Genomic DNA, 17,492 nt, shown 5'->3' with positions numbered 1-17,492 from the left:
CTGTATTTTTTCCACTTAATTAGGTACTCCTTTTGCTAACCGTGCTGGCGGGAATCTAGGATTTGCTTAACCTTATATTTATTATTATTATTAACCTTAATATTGTTTTCTAGCTTAGTATTAGATAGTACAGGTTCTAGTAGCAATATATAGAAAACCGGGTGTATTTTTATCCTATTAGGTAGCCTAAGCTTATAGTTTACTAGGCTAATAATATTCTATATTTTAAATAGTCTAATCTTAATATAGTTTAACTTTATACTTAGTTATTTTATTTTAATATTTTTGCGGAGTAGGTAGACTCTATCCCCCTTTTTAAAGGTTGGTGCAACACTCCAGTATTAATTATAATATCTTGCTAACCTTAGTATTAGGAATTAGATATTTATTAAAAGCTGTCCCTATAGCTCTTTAATATTTTCGACTAATAGTAGTGCCCTCTGGGCCCTTATACTATTAAGTTAGGGTTCTTAATACGCTTCTGGATTAAAACTATAGTTTGCAAAGAAAGGTAATACCTTTATTATTTCCGTAGATATACTATTATAGGCAAACTAGGCTATTAGTAGTAGTAATACCTAATTATCCTACCTGTAATTAATATAGCATTATAGGTACTATTTTAAAGTCTAATTAAGCCTTTCCGTTTACCCGTCCGTCTAAGGGTGAAACGCTGTAGAAAGCTTATACTTTGTTTCTAGTTATGCGGTAAGGGTCTGCTAGAATTTCAATATAAAGAGCTTGTTTTAGTCTGAAATTATTTCCTAGGGTAGCCTGTGGTTGCTAACAACGTACTTTAAAAAAGTATAGGCCAGATCCTCTGCTATTAATACTTCTTAGTAAGGGATAAAGTATATATATTTAGTTAGTCGGTCCGTAACTACTAATATTATATACTTTATACTTATTATAGGTTTAATAGACTATAGTAGCTTAACTATAAAGTTCTATATAATAGACTTCTATACTTTTTCCGGTGTAGAAGAACTCTTTATTAGTCCGTACGGTGCGTGTTATGCTAACTTATTCTTTATACACTCGCATTTGTGTACAATTTTCTCCGTTAGTTTCCGGAGTCCGGGGAAATAGAATGTCCTTGCAATTCTTTCCCGTGTTTTTTCCACTTCCTAGTGCCCGTGCACCGGTATACTATAGAATTCCTTAATAAGCTCTTTTTATAAGGTTTTAGGCACAAATATCTTATCCTGTAAAGTAATAATACCGTCCTAAATTTCTCTATATTCTTAGTTTATAGGTTCTGGGCGCAAACTTTGCTAGTTATAACCTGCTAAATCCCGGCTTTCTTAGTCTAGTTTCTAAGCTGCCTTAATTTATCTATACCACCTGTTATCCTCGGACCTATAAGTAGCTACTGCTTATATATAGTTAAATTTAAGGGTTCCTGGACTTCTTTCCCTAAGTATAGATTGCCTAGTCTTTCCGGCTCCTTCTATATAGTCTGGCCTTCGGCTAAGTGCGTTTATATAAGCGTTTTTAGATCCCTTTTAGTATATAATCCTAAAATTAAAGGTTCCTAGTTTTTCTAACTATTTTACTTATCTTCTATTTAACTCCTTAGTTATAGTAAAGTATATTAGATTTTTATAGTCTATATATACCTGTATTATATATACTGCTTTTTTAAAGTAAACTTTTTATTAACTAAATACTTCTACTATAGCTAGCAGTTCTTTATTATAGATATTATAGTTTAGCTTAGCTAGGCTTAGCTTCCGTAAGTAGAACGCTATAGAATGCAACTTCCCTTATTTATCTAGTTAGTTAAGTATCGCTCCTAATACTTTATCTAATATATTGCTTTTAATAGTAACTGGTTTCTATAGATTAAAAATTGCTAATACTAGTTTTAAGGCAAACCGTGCCTTTAGTTTATTAAATACGCCCTGCGCTTCTAAGGTCTATCTATATTTAATATCCTTTTTAGTAAGTTCTATAAGAGGCTCTGTAATTTTCGAGTAGCCCTTAATAAACTGCCTATAGTAATTAGCTAACCCTAGGAATAACTATAGTTCCTTTAAATTCGCGGGTTCTAGCTATTCTTAGATAGAGGACACCTTGCCTTTTTCTATCTCGATCTGTCCTAGACTAATAACGTATTCTAGGAATCCGACTCTTTGCCTGTAGAACTTGCACTTATCCGGGTTTACTGTAAGATTGTATTCTTTAAGTTTTTTAAGCACCTTTCGCACGTGTATCCTGTATTCGCTTAGCGTTTCTAAATATATAAGAATATTGTCGAGGTATACTACTGTAAACCGATCTAGGTAGCCTTTTAGTACTAAGTTAACTACTGCTTAAAATATTGCCGGCGCGTTAGTAAGCCTAAACGGCATTACTATATACTTAAAGTATCTATATTAAGTTCTAAAAGCCGTCTTCTATTCTTCTCCTTCTTATATCCTAATTAAATAGTACCCTTCGCGTAGGTCTATCTTTATAAAGTACTTAGCCTTATATAGTTAGTTTTTAAGTTTAGAGATTAAAGGTAATAGATAGCGGTTTTTAATTATAATTTTGTTTAGTTATCTATAGTCTATATAAAGGCATAGCTTGCTATTTACCTTTAGAACAAATATTATAGGGTAACCTGCAGGCGATTCTAATAGTCTAATAAATCCTTACTTTAGGTTCTTTTCTAGGTATTCTTCCAGCACTTCCAGCTTATTCTAGGCTAGTAAATAGATTAGTCTAAACTGCGGTTATTCGCCTGGTACTATAGGAATATAGTAATCCTAAGGTTAGTGCTTTAATAATATATTCTAAACCTTTTCTATAAAGGTTTCTTTAAACTTATTATATTCTTCTAGCACAACTAGTACTTTTACTGCCTTAGCTAGCTGCCGGCTGCTTAGGGGTCTAGGCTACTATTAGCTCGCTGCCCTGTCTTCTTTTTAGGCCTCTTTACCTCTTAAGGTATCTGTGTTAATATCTTGTTTTTGCTTAGGCTTATCCTGGCGCAGGGTACTCTTTAGTCTGCTTTCCGATTAAATCCTTACTTTACTAGACTTCTAATTAACTTAGGGGTTATACTGCTTTAGCTATAGTATGCCTAAGATTATATTATATCTCGCTGTGTTAGTTATATCTATACTAATAGTTTCTTTATATTTATTAATCTATATAACACCTAGTTAAGTTTTTATAGTTACTTACCCGTTACTATATTGCACAGGTGTGCTATCTACTATATATAGTCTATAGGGTCTGTTTTTCTATTGCTAAGGGATCTAGTTTCTTCTAATAAAGTTGTAGGATATAAAATTTCCTTGCGCGCTACTATCCAGCAGTACTTTCGCCGGGTTCCTACTAATCTTAACTAATAGAATTACGTGTCTGTAGTTCTAAATAGGAATAGAGTTAGGCTATATTGCCGGGTTCCTTTCTTTCTCTGCGATGTAGGCTTTTCCTACTAAAATAGCGATAGTTACAGTTTGCGTTCCTTTATCTTTAGCTGCTCCGTAGAACCTTATTCTTAGCTGCTCTAGCCGTTCTGTTGCTTAAGCGCCTGCTTGTTTTTTAGCTGTTCTTATAGCTAATAGTTCGCGTGTTTTATTTCGCAATGCACTAGATATAAGTCCTAGTAGTATATTCGCTAGTTTTTACCTTTCCTATATTCTATTAGGTACTAAGGGTCTAGAACTATAGTAGCTATTTCTATAAGTTTGTCTTTCTTACCTATAATATAGTGCTCTGTTTCCTTAAACAGTACTAGTTGCGTAATAATATAATATCTTATCTAATATAGGTACTATCCTTAATATTTCTTATATATTACGTGCTCGTCGCATTTATCTTCGATATATAATACCTAAGATATCTGTCTATAAAGTAGGTGGTTCCTATTTAGCTATTTATCTTCCTTACTATAGACGCCTGTTTTACTAATAGGGTATAAAGCTTTATAGATCTCGATTTTAGTTTGTTTTCTATATAGCTCTAGCGGTTCTTACTCTAGTCTAATACTAAATTCTCTGTTGCTAGATTATTTTTCTAGTTCGCAATCTTTATTACTGTTATAGTACTTCTTACTATTTTTAATAGGTAATTCGTTGTTCCGTTTCGTCTAGACGTTGCAGCTTAAGCCTTTAAATATATCTAATTTCGCGCGAGTTTCTGCGTTAAGGGTTGGCGTTGTTGTTGTTATTCCTGCGGCTGTAGCTATTTTTTCTCCTTCTTCTTTAATAAGTTGTCCGGTAACTCTTCCTATAGCTCTTAGGAATTAGTAACTTACTAGTTCTTTTAGCTCTGCGCCCGCTGTGGCGTTTTTAGCCTCTTACGCTTCTTATCCTCTATTAAGGCGTGCGAGAATTTCTCTTGCGCTTTATTTATATATAGCTATAACTCTGTTAACCTGTGCTTCCGTATTTAGTAACTCGGTTTCGCTGTTAGTTTATAGCTCGTCGTTTCGGGGTTCTAATCTTAGTTTAATTATCTGGAACGCCTTATCCGTCTCTAATAGGTAGTCGATTTCTATACTTTTAACTTCTACGTCCGCGTAGTAGTTGTCTGTAGGATTACTGTTATACTCTTCGTTCCTTATTATAGTAATAGTACGTCCCTTTGCCCTTTATATTAAATAGTACCCTATTGCCTACTTATCTAACTAATAGGTAAAGCAGTTATTATTATAGCACGCGGTCTATAATATGGAATTGTGGCGGTCTATATTCGGTTTTGCTATAATTGCTGCTATTCGGGTGTTCTTAGAGCACTTATTCGCGAAGTGTTCTTATTCTCCGCATAATAGGCATACGCCGTTGCGCTTTCTATCTTGCCTTTCTTTATCGGTAATTGGTCTATTCTTCTAGTTATTGCGTTATTTTGTAATATCGATCTCTATACAATCTCTGTAGTCGCGGTTAGTTACTTTTAGCTTTAGTCTAGCTAGTTAGGCGTAAAAATAAAGTCCTTTTTTACCTGCCCGTTCTAGTTGTTGTTTATGCTATTAACTATCGATCCGTATTGCTATTTCCTTAAGTTTATAGAGTGTTAGAGGCCTTTTACCTTATGTAATTTTATTCTTAATATTTTCTTTAAGACCTCTGTAGTACTATACTTGCAGAGTTTTATCTCCCTATAATAGCTTAGACGCGATTTGTATAAATTCTAAAGTATAGCAGCTAGTTAAGCTCTTTTGCTTTAGAACTGCTATTTTCTATTCCGCTGTCCGTTCTTTATTAGTATTTCTAAAGGTTATCTACAGTGCTAACTTAAAGTATTTATAATTGCTAAATATAACGTTGGTTTCTAGTTTCCGATCGTCTGCGTCGGCGTTGCCGAGCCAATTTATAAGCATCGGGTTAAACTAGTTAAACGCTTCTTTCTTTAAAAAGGTGGCTGCTATGCAGACCTTATCCAATTTAAATTTAAGGTTGCTTTAGTTCGTGCGCAGGTATAGCCTTATCTGCGTTATAAACGCTCGTAAAGCTCCTTTTTCCCTAGTAAACTCTTCGGGTTTATTTATTTTATAGCCTCTGTAGCTAACTACTCTAGTAGTAGTAAGCTTTTCTTAGACGGTCTAAAGATTTTCCTATAGGGCTATAATTTCTTTATCTTTAGTATTGCTAGCTTCTTCCAGTATTTATATTTGTATAAGCAACGCCTGCATACGTGTTGCTACTTTAGTTATAGTTAGGGTTAGTCCAGTAGTCGTGCTGCCCGAAGGGGTTAGTAGGGCTATCTTAATTAATTGTCTATATACAACTCCTTTAATATAGCGGTGTTTAAAATATAACAGGTCGTCTTTTCTATACCTTCTAAGTATTATACACTAAGGCAGGGTATAGGTTAAGTTGTTGTCGGGGTGCAATAGTCTTTAAAAGGTAAGGCAATAATTAATTAAGGTATAAGACGGGGTTATTACTTCTAATAGGTAGTATTAAAGTCTTAAGTTAAATATAAGGTTCCTATTTATGCAAAGGAGCGTCCTTATATATAAGAAGTCCGTCCTATAAAATCTATTTACTTATTCGGCTTTTAGAGCTCGTAGCCCTTAAGCGCCTTAAGCCCGACAAGCGCTCGCTTAGCTCTATACTTACTTCTCTCTATAAGCTTAATAAGCTATTATATAACCCTGTTCTTATAATATCCTATTCTTAGATCGTTTCTATCTACTAGCAGTCTGTAGGGGAATCCAGGATCTCTATGCGTTTTATACGTGACCTCTTTAGTCCCGTAATCTAGTTCTGCGTAATTAGTCTTATCTGCTTGCTTATTTCCGCGAGTGCCTCTGCGCTCGGGTTGTTCGTATTACAGGTTGTAATATATAGGGATAACTTTAATCTAGCCGGTTAAGTTATTAATAATAGTTAGCTAGTAGCAACTACTATTAAAACCCTTATTAAATAGTCCTGTAACGTTTATATAGAGGAGTTCTATTAGATATTCTCCCTTATAACCTAAGCAGTTATATAGCTTTTTAGTTATTTGCCCCTAAAAGTATAGGTTATATAGTTTTTGCAGCTCTATATTTTAAATACTATAGGCTTACTTTTTAAGCTATTATAAGTTTATATTACTTAGGTAAGCTAGTTAGTTATACTAAAGGGTTCACTATAGGCTAATATAGTAAGCTAGAAAAAAAAGGTTTATTTATAGGTTAAGTGCGTAAATACTATAGTATTTACTTATAGTATATAAGCTCTTTTTACTTAACTTATTATAAATACTTACACCTTTACTTAAGAACTTAACTTTAGCTCTGTATTTAAGTAACTAGAGTATAGATATAAGGCTTACGTACGCGGATAGAATAAAGAGGATATTATTAAAAATAAGCTATTTTCTTCTACCCTGTATATTATATAGTATATTTATTATACCTACTTCTAAAAAAGATATAGATATATTAACGCTCTAAAGTACGGGCCTATAGTATATACCTATTTAAATAAACTTTAAGGCGTTGTTATATATATACTAGATACAGCCACTATTAATAATCTAGGCGTCGCGGATTAGAAGCGTTTTTATAGTTATTATTATAAGGGTATAGGTAAGTGCAGTATAATTACTTCTAATATCCTTTCTAAATACTATATTAATATTTTCTTCTATAGCCTTTATTACTATAAAGGTGGGCTTCTTTAGGTCTTTCGGGCTACCTGTATTATTATTCTTATTATTAGTAGAGTACTATTTTTTTAATAGTTTGCGACCGTTAGCTTATAAGCCCTGTGCCCTTACCTTATATCCCTTTTTATTTTTCCCTTAGCTTTTTAGCCTTAGATTTTTCTTAAAGTATTTAGTTTTAATATAGCAGGGCTTTTAGTAGAAAAAGCAGTAGGAAATATTATTAATCTCGATTTAGTATATAGTTCTATCGGATAATAGAATAAGGTTCTTCTAGCTAGGCCCCTAAATTAGAGTAAAAGCAGGTAGCGCCTGCATATTACTTAATTATTTTCCTAGCTACTTCTTTTTATATTCTTTTTTAATTGCCTTGCCTTTAATATAGTTAAATATAGGTGCAGCCTTAATAATATACCCGTTTACGTTTCTATTATTAATAAAGTCTATCTGCCTAAAAATATAATTACAGAAGCCTTTATATTTAGCACCTAGCGCGTGTATAAAAAAGAATATACGCTTAATTTCTAAAGTAATATAATTAGGGTTAAAGAGAAGTTTCTTAGCGTAAATCCTTTTAATTTCGGCTTTTAGGGCCTAAGTGCTTCTATATTTTTCTTATATAAGGGATATATACTGCCGCTGTAGGTTAATATATATTTCTAAACCTTCTAGTTTAAAGTTTTTTTTAACTGCCTATAAAAAAAATTAAACTTAATAGATTTTAAAAGTATTAATCTATTATACGGTATTATATATTAGCTTTACTGCGATTATTACTATATAGAACTTCTGGCGGTGCTGCTATTATTATATATCCTCTTCTTCTATAGGTGGAGTTACTCTGTTTTCGGTAATAGTAGATATTTAGATAAATTTATTAACCTTCTAGTTCTACCTAAACTAGTTACTAGTATTATCTAATATTAGAATAGTATTATAGAATATATTTAGGCTAAATTGCTTAAACTTTATAATATTAGTTATAGTAAAATTAGGTGCTTCTCTGCGCTAAAAAACTCTAATTTATTGCTAAGCAGGTGTAACAGGTTGTCTCTTCTATACCTTCTAAGTGTTTTACACTAAGGCAGGGTATAGGCAAGTTGTTATTAGGGTGCAATAGTTTTTAAAAGGTAAGGCAATAATTAATTAAGGTCTAAAACGGGGTTATTACTTCTAATAGGTAGTATTAAAGTCTTAAGTTAAATATAAGGTTCCTATCTATGCAAAGGAGCGTCCCTTTATATAAAAGCTCCGTCCTAAGAAACCTCTTTACTTGTCCTGCTCTTAGAGCTCGCAACCCTTAAGCGCCTTAAGCCTAATAAGCGCTCGTTCGGCTCTATACTTACTTCTCTCCGCGAGCTTAACGAGCCATCACGTGACCCTATCCTCGTGATGTCCTCTTCTTAGATTGTTCCCATCCACCAGCAATCTGTGGGGGAATCTAAGATCCCTATACGTCTTATATATAACCCTCTTAGTCTTGTAACCTGGTTCTGCGTAATTAGTCTTATCTACTTGCTTATCTCTATAAGTACCTCTGCGCTCGGGTTGTTTATATTACAGGTTGTAATACTTGCTCCCTCTTCTAAGGCTTTCGGCCCGAAAGTACTTCCGTGGTGGGGTCTCGGATAAGTAGCTGGCGATGCCCTATCTGTTAGGCTATTATTATACCACTCTGTTTCTTCCTTTATAATATCTAACGCTTTAAAAGCTAAGAAATAAGAAAGCTGTTTTATGCTTACTAATTGTATTAACGCGTCTGGTTTAAAAGTTATACCTTATTCCCGGTACAAGTCTTAGGGTTTATTGTGTATAGTTTCCGCACCTAACTCGGATTGTTATGCTGCCTGCGTTCGGGCGCAACAATCGAACTATAATATTGCTGGTATTTCCGCAGCTGCCTATAAGCCGTTTACCTTTACCATTGCTTTTTCTAGTTCTTCCGCTAAGCTATTTAGGGCGAAAGTTGTCCCGCGATAAGGATAAACTCCGTCGCGAGGAGTCGGAGACTTGTGCGACCCTTTCTTCCCTCTTAGATGCCCAGAAAGCTGCTATAATAAAGCTCGAGCGTCTGGATTCTTAAAAAGAGCTGTTGCATAAGCGTGGTAAGAAGATAATGCGTTGGGGTTTCGAGACTCTAGAAGAGCTTAAGGAAGATAATTAGAAGAAGGCTAAGCAGAAAAAACAAGAGCGTGCCGAGCAGGAAGGCTTACCTTCTGCCTTAGGAACTATCGGGTATTCTTCTTTCCCTTTAGGTGTGCTGGGTACTGCCAGCCGTCCGTTCTATTGCTATATATTCTAATTATATAGCAGTGGCATTCCCTCTCCGGGTTCCTTCGATCCTTCCTAGTTAAACGGTGCGCTGTCGCCGTTTTTCTAGGCTGTTCCGGATTCTGGCGGTGAAACTGCTGCAGGAGTTTCTAACAGTTCGCTAAACTCTTAACTAGTTCCTATATATTCTCGGAGGTGTTGTATTCTTTCTACTTAATTAGGTACTCCTTTTGCTAACCGTGTTATTAGGAATCTAGGATTTGCTTAACCTTATATTTATTATTATTATTAACCTCTATATTATTTTCCAGCTTAGTATTTAGTGGTGCGGGTTCTAGTAGCAATATATAGAAGACCGGGTGTATTTTTATCCTATTAGGTAGCCTAAGCTTATAGTTTACTAGGCTAATAACGTCCTATATTTCAAATAGTCCAATCTTAATATAGTCTAACTTTATGCTTAGTTACTTTATCTTAATATTTTTGCGGAGTAGGTAGACTCTATCCCCCCTTTTAAAGGTTAGTGCAACACTCCAGTATTAATTATAATATCTCGCTAACCTTAGTATTAGGAATTAGATATCTATTAAGAGCTGCCCCTATAGCTCTTTAATATTTTTAACTAATAGTAGTGCCCTCTGGGCCCTTATACTGTTAAGTCGGGGTTCTTAATACGCCTCTGGATCGAAACTGTAGTTTGTAAAAAAGGGTAATACCTTTATTATCTCCGTAGATGCACTATTATAGGCGAACTGGGCTATTAGTAGTAGCAATACCTAATTATCTTACCTGTAATTAATATAGTATTATAGGTACTATTCTAAAGTCTAATTAAGCCTTTCTATTTGCCCGTCCGTCTAAAAGTAAAACGCTGTGGAAAGCTTATACTTTGTCCCTAGTTGTGCAGTAAAGGTCTGCCAGAATTTTAATATAAAGAGCTTGTCTCGGTCTGAAATTATCTCCTGGGGTAGCCCGTGGTTGCTAATAATATACTTTAAAAACATATAGGCCAGATTTTCTGCTATTAATACTTCTTAGTAAGGGATAAAGTATATATATTTAGTTAGTCGGTCCGTAACTACTAATATTGTGTTATACTTTATACCTGTTATAGGTTTAATAGACTGTAGTAGTTTAACTATAAAGTCCTATATAATAGATTTCTATACCTTTTCTAGTATAAAGGGACTCTTTATTAGTCCGTACAGTGCGTGTTATACCGACTTATTTTTTGCGCACTTGCATTTATATACAATTTTCTCCGTTAATTTCCGGAGTCCGGGGAAGTAGAATGTTCTTGCAATTCTTTCCCGTGTTTTTTCCACTCCCTGGTGCCCGTGCACTAGTATACTATAGAATTCCTTAACGAGCTCTTTTTATAAGGTCTTAGGTATAAATATTTTGTCCCGTAAGGTAATAATACCGTCCTGGATTTCTCCGCGTTCTTGGTTTATAGGTTCTGGGCGCAAACTTTGCTAGTTATAACCTGCTAAATCCCGGCTTTCTTAATCTACCTTCTGTGCTGCCTTAATTTATTTATACTACTTATTATCCTCGGACCTGTAAGCAACTGCTGCTTATATATAGTTAAATTTAAGGGTTTCTAGACTGGTTTCCTTAAGTATAGGTTGCCTGGTTTTCTCGGCTCCTTTTATATAGTCCGGCCTTTTGCTAAGTGCGTCTATATAAGTATTTTCAGATCCCTTTCGGTATATAATCTTGAAATTAAAGGTTCCTAGCTTTTCTAACTATTTTTTCTATCTCCTGTTTAACTCTTTAGTTATAGTAAAGTATATTAGATTTTTATAGTCTATATATACTTATACTGTGTATACTGCCCCTTTAAAGTAAACTCTCTACTATTTAAATACTTCTATTATAGCTAACAGTTCCTTGTTATAGATATTATAGTTTAGCTTAGCTATACTTAGCTTTTATAAGTAGAACGCTATAGAATACAGTTTCCCTTATTTATCTAGTTAGTTAAGTATTGCTCCTACTGCTTTATCCAACGCATTGCTCTTAATAGTAACTGGTTTCTGTAGGTTAAAGATTGCTAATACTAGTTTTAAAGTAAACCGTGCCTTTAACCTATTAAATACACCCTGTACTTCCGGGGTCTATCTATATTTAATATCTTTCCTGGTAAGTTCTGTAAGTAGCTCTGTAATTTTTAAGTAACCCTTAATAAACTGCCTATAGTAATTAGCTAACCCTAGGAATAACTGTAGTTCCTTTAAATTTATAGGCTCTAGCTATTCTTAGATAGAGAACACCTTGCCTTTTTCTATCTTAATCTGTCCTAGACTAATAACGCATTCTAGGAATCCGACTCTCTGCCTATAGAACTTGTACTTATTCGGGTTTACTATAAGATTATATTCTCTAAGTTTTTTAAGTACCTTTTACACGTGTATTTTATATTTACTTAGCGTTTCTAAGTATATAAGGATATTATCGAGGTATACTACTATAAACCGATCTAGGTAGCCTCTTAACGCTAAGTTAACTACTGCCTGGAATATTACTGGCGCATTAGTAAGCCTAAATAGTATTACTATATACTTAAAGTATCTATATTAAATTCTAAAAGCCGTTTTCTACTCTTCTCCTTCTCTTATCTAAATTAAATAGTACCCTTCGCGTAGGTCTAGCTTTATAAAGTACTTAGCTTTATATAGTTAGTCTTTAAGCTTAGAGATTAAAGGTAATAGATAGCGGTTTTTAATTATAATTTTATTTAGTTATCTGTAATCTATATAAAGGCGTAGCTTACTATTTATTTTTAGGACAAATATTACAGGGTAACCTACGGGCAATTCTAATAGTCTAATAAATCCTTACTTTAGGTTCTTTTCTAGGTATTCTTCCAGCACTTCTAGCTTATTCTAGGCTAGTAAATAGATTAGTCTAAACTGCGGTTGTTCGCCTAGTACTAGGGGAATATAGTAATCCTAAGGTTAGTGCTTTAGTAGTATATCCTAAACCTTCTCTATAAAGATTCCTTTAAATTTATTATATTTTTCTGGCACATCTAGTACTTTTGCTGCCTTGGCTAGCTGCCGGCTGCTTAGGGGTTTAGGCCACTGTTAGCTTGCTACCCTATTTTCTTCTTAGGCCTTTTTACCTTTTAAGGTATCTATATTAATATCTTATTTTTGCTTAGGCTTATCCTAGCGCAGGGTGCCCTTTAGTCCGCTTTCTAATTAAATCCTTACTTTACTAGACTTTTAATTAACTTAGGGGTTATACTGCTTTAGCTATAGTATACCTAAAATTATATTATATTTTGCTGTATCTGTTATATCTATGCTAATAGTTTCTCTATATTTTTTAATCTATATAACACCTGGTTAAGTTTCTATAGTTACCTGCCTATTACTATATTATATAGGTATGCTATCTACTATATATAGTCTATAAGGTCTGTTTTTCTATTACTAAGGGATCTAGTTTCTCCTAATAAAGTTGTAGAATATAAAATTTCCCTATGCGCTACTATCTAGCAGTGCTCTTACCGGGTTTCTACTAATCTTAACCAATAGGATTATATACCTGTAGTTCTAAATAGGAATAGAGTTAGGCTGCGTTGCCGGGGTCCTTTTTTTTTCTGTAATATAGGCTTTTCCCACCAGAGTAGCAATGGTCGCAGTTTGTATTCCTTCGTCCGTGGCTGCTCCGTAGGACCTTATTCTTAGCTGCTCTAGCCGTCCTATTGCTTAAGCGCCTGCTTGTTTTTTAGCTATTTTTATAGCTAATAGTTTGCATGTTTTATTTCGCAGTATACTAAATATAAGTCCTAGTAATATATTTGCTAGTTTTTACCTTTCCTATATTCTATTAGGTACTAAGGGTCTAAAACTATAGTAGCTACTTCTATAAGTTTGTTTTTCTTACCTATAATATAGTACTCTATTTCCTTAAATAGTACTAGTTGCGTAATAATATAATATCTTGTCTAATATAGGTACTATCCTCGATGTTTCTTGTATATTATATACTTATTATATTTATCTTTAATATAAAATACCTAAGATATCTATCTATAAAATAGGTAGTTTCTATCCAGCTATTTATCTTCCTTATTATAAACACCTGTTTCCCTAATAGAGTATAAAGCTCTATAGATCTTAATCTTAGTTTACCTTCTATATAGCTCTAGCGGCTTTTACTCTGGCCCTATACTAAATTCTCTATTGCTAGACTACTTTTCTAGTTCGCAATTTTTATTACTATTATAGTACTCCTTACTATCCTTAACAGGTGATTTATTGTCTAGTTCTTGCCAGATATTACGGCTTAGGCCTTCTAATATATCTAATCTTGCGCAGGTTTCTGCGCTAATAGTTGCTATTAATATCCCTGCGGCTGCGGCTATTCTTATTTCTTCTTCTCTAGTAAGCTGTTCTATAACTCTTCCTATAGCTTTTAGGAATTAGTAACTAGCTAGTACTCTTAGCTCTGCGCCCGCTGTGGCGTTTTTAGCCTCTTGCGCTTCTTATCCTTTATTAAGGCGTGCGAGAATTTCTCTTGCGCTTTATTCGTACGTAGCTATAACTCTGTCGACCTGTACTTCCGTGTTTAGTAACTCGGCTTTGCTGTTGTCTAGTAGCTCGGGTACGTTGGTTTAGGGTTCTAATCGCGGTCCGATTATCTGGAACACCTTATCCGTTTCTAACGGGTAGTTAATCTCTATACTCTTAACTTCTACGTCTGCGTAGTAGTTATCTGTAGGGTTGCTGTTATACTTTTTATTCCTTATTATAGTAATAGTACGTCCTTTTGCCCTTTACGTTAGATAGTACCCTATTACTTACTTATCTAACTAATAGGTAAAGCAGTTGTTATTATAGCACGCGGTCTATAATATAGAATTGTGGCGGTCTATATTCGGCTTTATTATAACGGCTGCTGTTCTGGTGTTCCTAGAGCACTTATTCGCGAAGTGTCCCTATTCTCCGCACAATAGGCATGCGCTGTTGCGTCTTCTTTCTTACCTTTTTTTATCGGTAATTAGTCTACCCTTCTAGTTGTTGCGTTGTTTTATAATATTAATCTCTATGCAATTTCTATAGTTATAGTTGGTTACTCTTAGCTTTGGTCTGGCTAGTTAGGCGTAAGGATAAAGTCCTCTTTTATCTGCTTGTTCTAGTTATCGCTTATACTATTAACTGTCGATTTATATTGCTATTTCCTTAAATTTATAGAGTATTAGAGGCCTTTCGCCTTATGCAATTTTATTCTTAATATTTTCTTTAAGACCTCTGTAGTACTATACTTGCAGAGCTTTATCTCCCTATAATAGCTTAGACGCGATTTATATAAATTCTAAAGTATAGCGGCTAGTTAAGCCCTTCTGCTTTAGAACTGCTATTTTCTGTTCCGCTATTTGTTCTTTGTTAGTGTTTCCGAAGGTTATCTAAAGTGCTAACTTAAAGTATCTATAGTTGCTAAATATAACATTGGTTTCTAGTTTCCGATCGTCTGCGTCGGCGTTACCAAGCTAATCTATAAGCATTGGGTTGAACTAGTTAAACGCTTCTTTCTTTAAGAAGGTGGCTGCCATGCAGACCTTATCTAATTTAAATTTAAGGTTGCTTTAGTTTGTGCGCAGGTATAGCCTTATCTATGTTATAAACGCTCGTAAAGCTCCTCTTTTCCTAGTAAACTCTTTAGGCTTATTTATCTTATAGCCTCTATAGCTAACTACTCTAGTAGTAGTAAACTTTTCTTAGATAGTCTAGAGATTTCCCTATAGGGCTGTAATCTCTTTATTCTTAGTATTGCTAGCTTCTTCCAGTGTTTATATTTGTGTAAGCAACGCCTGCATGCGTGTTGCTACCTCGGTTATAGTTAGGGTTAGTCCAGCAGTTATGCTACCCGAAGGGGTTAGTAGGGCTATTTTAATTAATTGTCCGTATGCGACTCCTTTAATATAGCGGTGTTTAAAGTATAATAAGTTGTCTCTTCTATACCTTCTAAGTATTTTATACTAAGGCAGGGTATAGGTAAGTTATTATTAGGGTGCAATAGTCTTTAAAAGGTGAGGCAATAATTAATTAAGGTCTAAAACGGGGTTGTTACTTCTAATAGGTAGTATTAAAGTCTTAAGTTAAATATAAGGTTTCTATCTATATAAAGGAGCGTCCCTTTATATAAAAGCTCCGTCCTAAAAAACCTCTTTACTTGTCCTGCTCTTAGAGCTTGCAACCCTCGAGCGCCTTAAGCCCGACGAGCGCTCGTTCGGCTCTATGCTTACTTCTCTCCGCGAGCTTAACGAGCTATTACGTGACCCTGTCCTCGTGATATCCTCTTCTTAGATCGTTCCTATCCACCAGCAATCCGTGGGGGAATCTAAGATCCCTATGCGTTCTATACGTAACCCTTTTAGTCCCGTAACCTGGTTCTGCGTAATTAGTCTTATCTGCTTGCTTGTCTCCGCGAGTGCCTCTGCGCTCGGGTTGTTCGTATTACGGGTTGTAATACCTAGGCTTTAAAATTAAATAAATAGACGTTAAAACGGCCTTTCTATATAGTAATATAGACTATAAAATCTATATTAAATAGCTATACTATATAGCGGACGGCATACTAAAGGTCTATAAACTTTAGAAAGTACTTTATAGCCTAAAGTAAGCTTTTTATATTTAGTATTAGACTTTTATAAACTTTTTATATAGTCTTAGCTTTAAACTAATTAATACTAACCTTAGAATTTTTATATAAAGTAATATATATATCGCAGTATATATTAATAACCTTCTAATTATTAGACTAAGTATTATAGAAATTAAAAGAATTAAGAAAGGCCTAAGAAACTATTTCTAAATAATAGACCTTAGACTATATAGCTACTATTTTAGGATATCTATTTAGTAAAACTATTAGAATAGAATACTATACCTAAGTTAAAAAGCTTATATTAATAAGGTTATTTATTAGTTTAGAATCGACAACTACGCTCCTATTAGCATGCTAATAGAAACCTTACTACTATTAGAAAATATTCTAGAATATAACTGCTTTCTAGATTAAAAAGCGGAATACTAATATATTATAGAATTTCTAATATATATTATACTTAGAACTAGAGGAGATATTATATATATAGTTTCTATAGTAAGCCGGTATTTAGTAAATCCTAGGCTATAATATATAAAGCTTACTTAATATATTCTACAGTACCTTAAAAGTATAAAAAATCTTAGACTTATATATAAAGGTTACCTTTAGATATTAAAAGGTTTTATAAATGCAGACTAGGCTAGATATTATAATATAAGATAATTAATAGCTGGATACCTATTTAATATTAGAAGCAGAGCAATTAGCTAGCAGTTTAAGCGCTAGAGTATTATTACTCTATTAACCTATAAAGCAGAATTTATAGGATAGATATAAGTAACTAAAAAGGTAATTTAGTTAAAAAGACTCCTTAATAAGCTAAATATAGGCTAAGGAAAAGCTGCAATAATTATATATAGTAATAACCAGGGAGCTATTGCTCTATTCTTAAACCTACAGTACTACTTACGCACAAAGTATATGGAAATCCAGCGCAAGTGGCAAGGAGAGGTTTAAGACGCTGGAACAGTTGAACTGAAGTATGTTCCAACTACAGCACAAATCGCCGATAGATTTACCAAGCCTCTTGCACGAGACAGATTTAAATAGTTTCGGAGAGGGCTAGGTATCGAGTGATCCGCACGAACTATCAGCTTCGAGCGGAGGCAGAACACAGGCACCCTTTCCTTCTCTTTTTGCCTTTAAGGTTTTTGAAGGTTTTAACGGGGTCTGTTAGAGCCGTGACAAATTGTCGCTAGCACTCTTCCTAGTGAAGATAGCCATCGAGTGGGAGTGTTGAATGTCACGGTTAATGGTGGCTGAAACGATGTGACAAGGGGTGAGAATGGATACATATATGAGGCACCCCGCCCATCCATAGCCAGACAATAAATGAAGACACAATCACTTGCTCAACAGGAATGGTACGGAGCCCATACTGGTCCCTGGCATTCACAGTTTGTACCATTACAATGGTGTGTCGGTACGACTCACATATCAGTACAAATTCGGGCCGAATTTGTACTGGTACGTTAGTCGACTCTAATCTTTGATCGAGTGTACTG

The sequence above is a fragment of the Mytilinidion resinicola genome, assembly GCF_010093595.1.
Source record: "Mytilinidion resinicola strain CBS 304.34 unplaced genomic scaffold BDZ99scaffold_22, whole genome shotgun sequence".
NCBI lineage: Eukaryota > Fungi > Ascomycota > Dothideomycetes > Mytilinidiales > Mytilinidiaceae > Mytilinidion > Mytilinidion resinicola.
The sequence above is the reverse complement of the archived record's forward strand: the minus strand, read 5'-3'. Positions refer to the sequence as shown.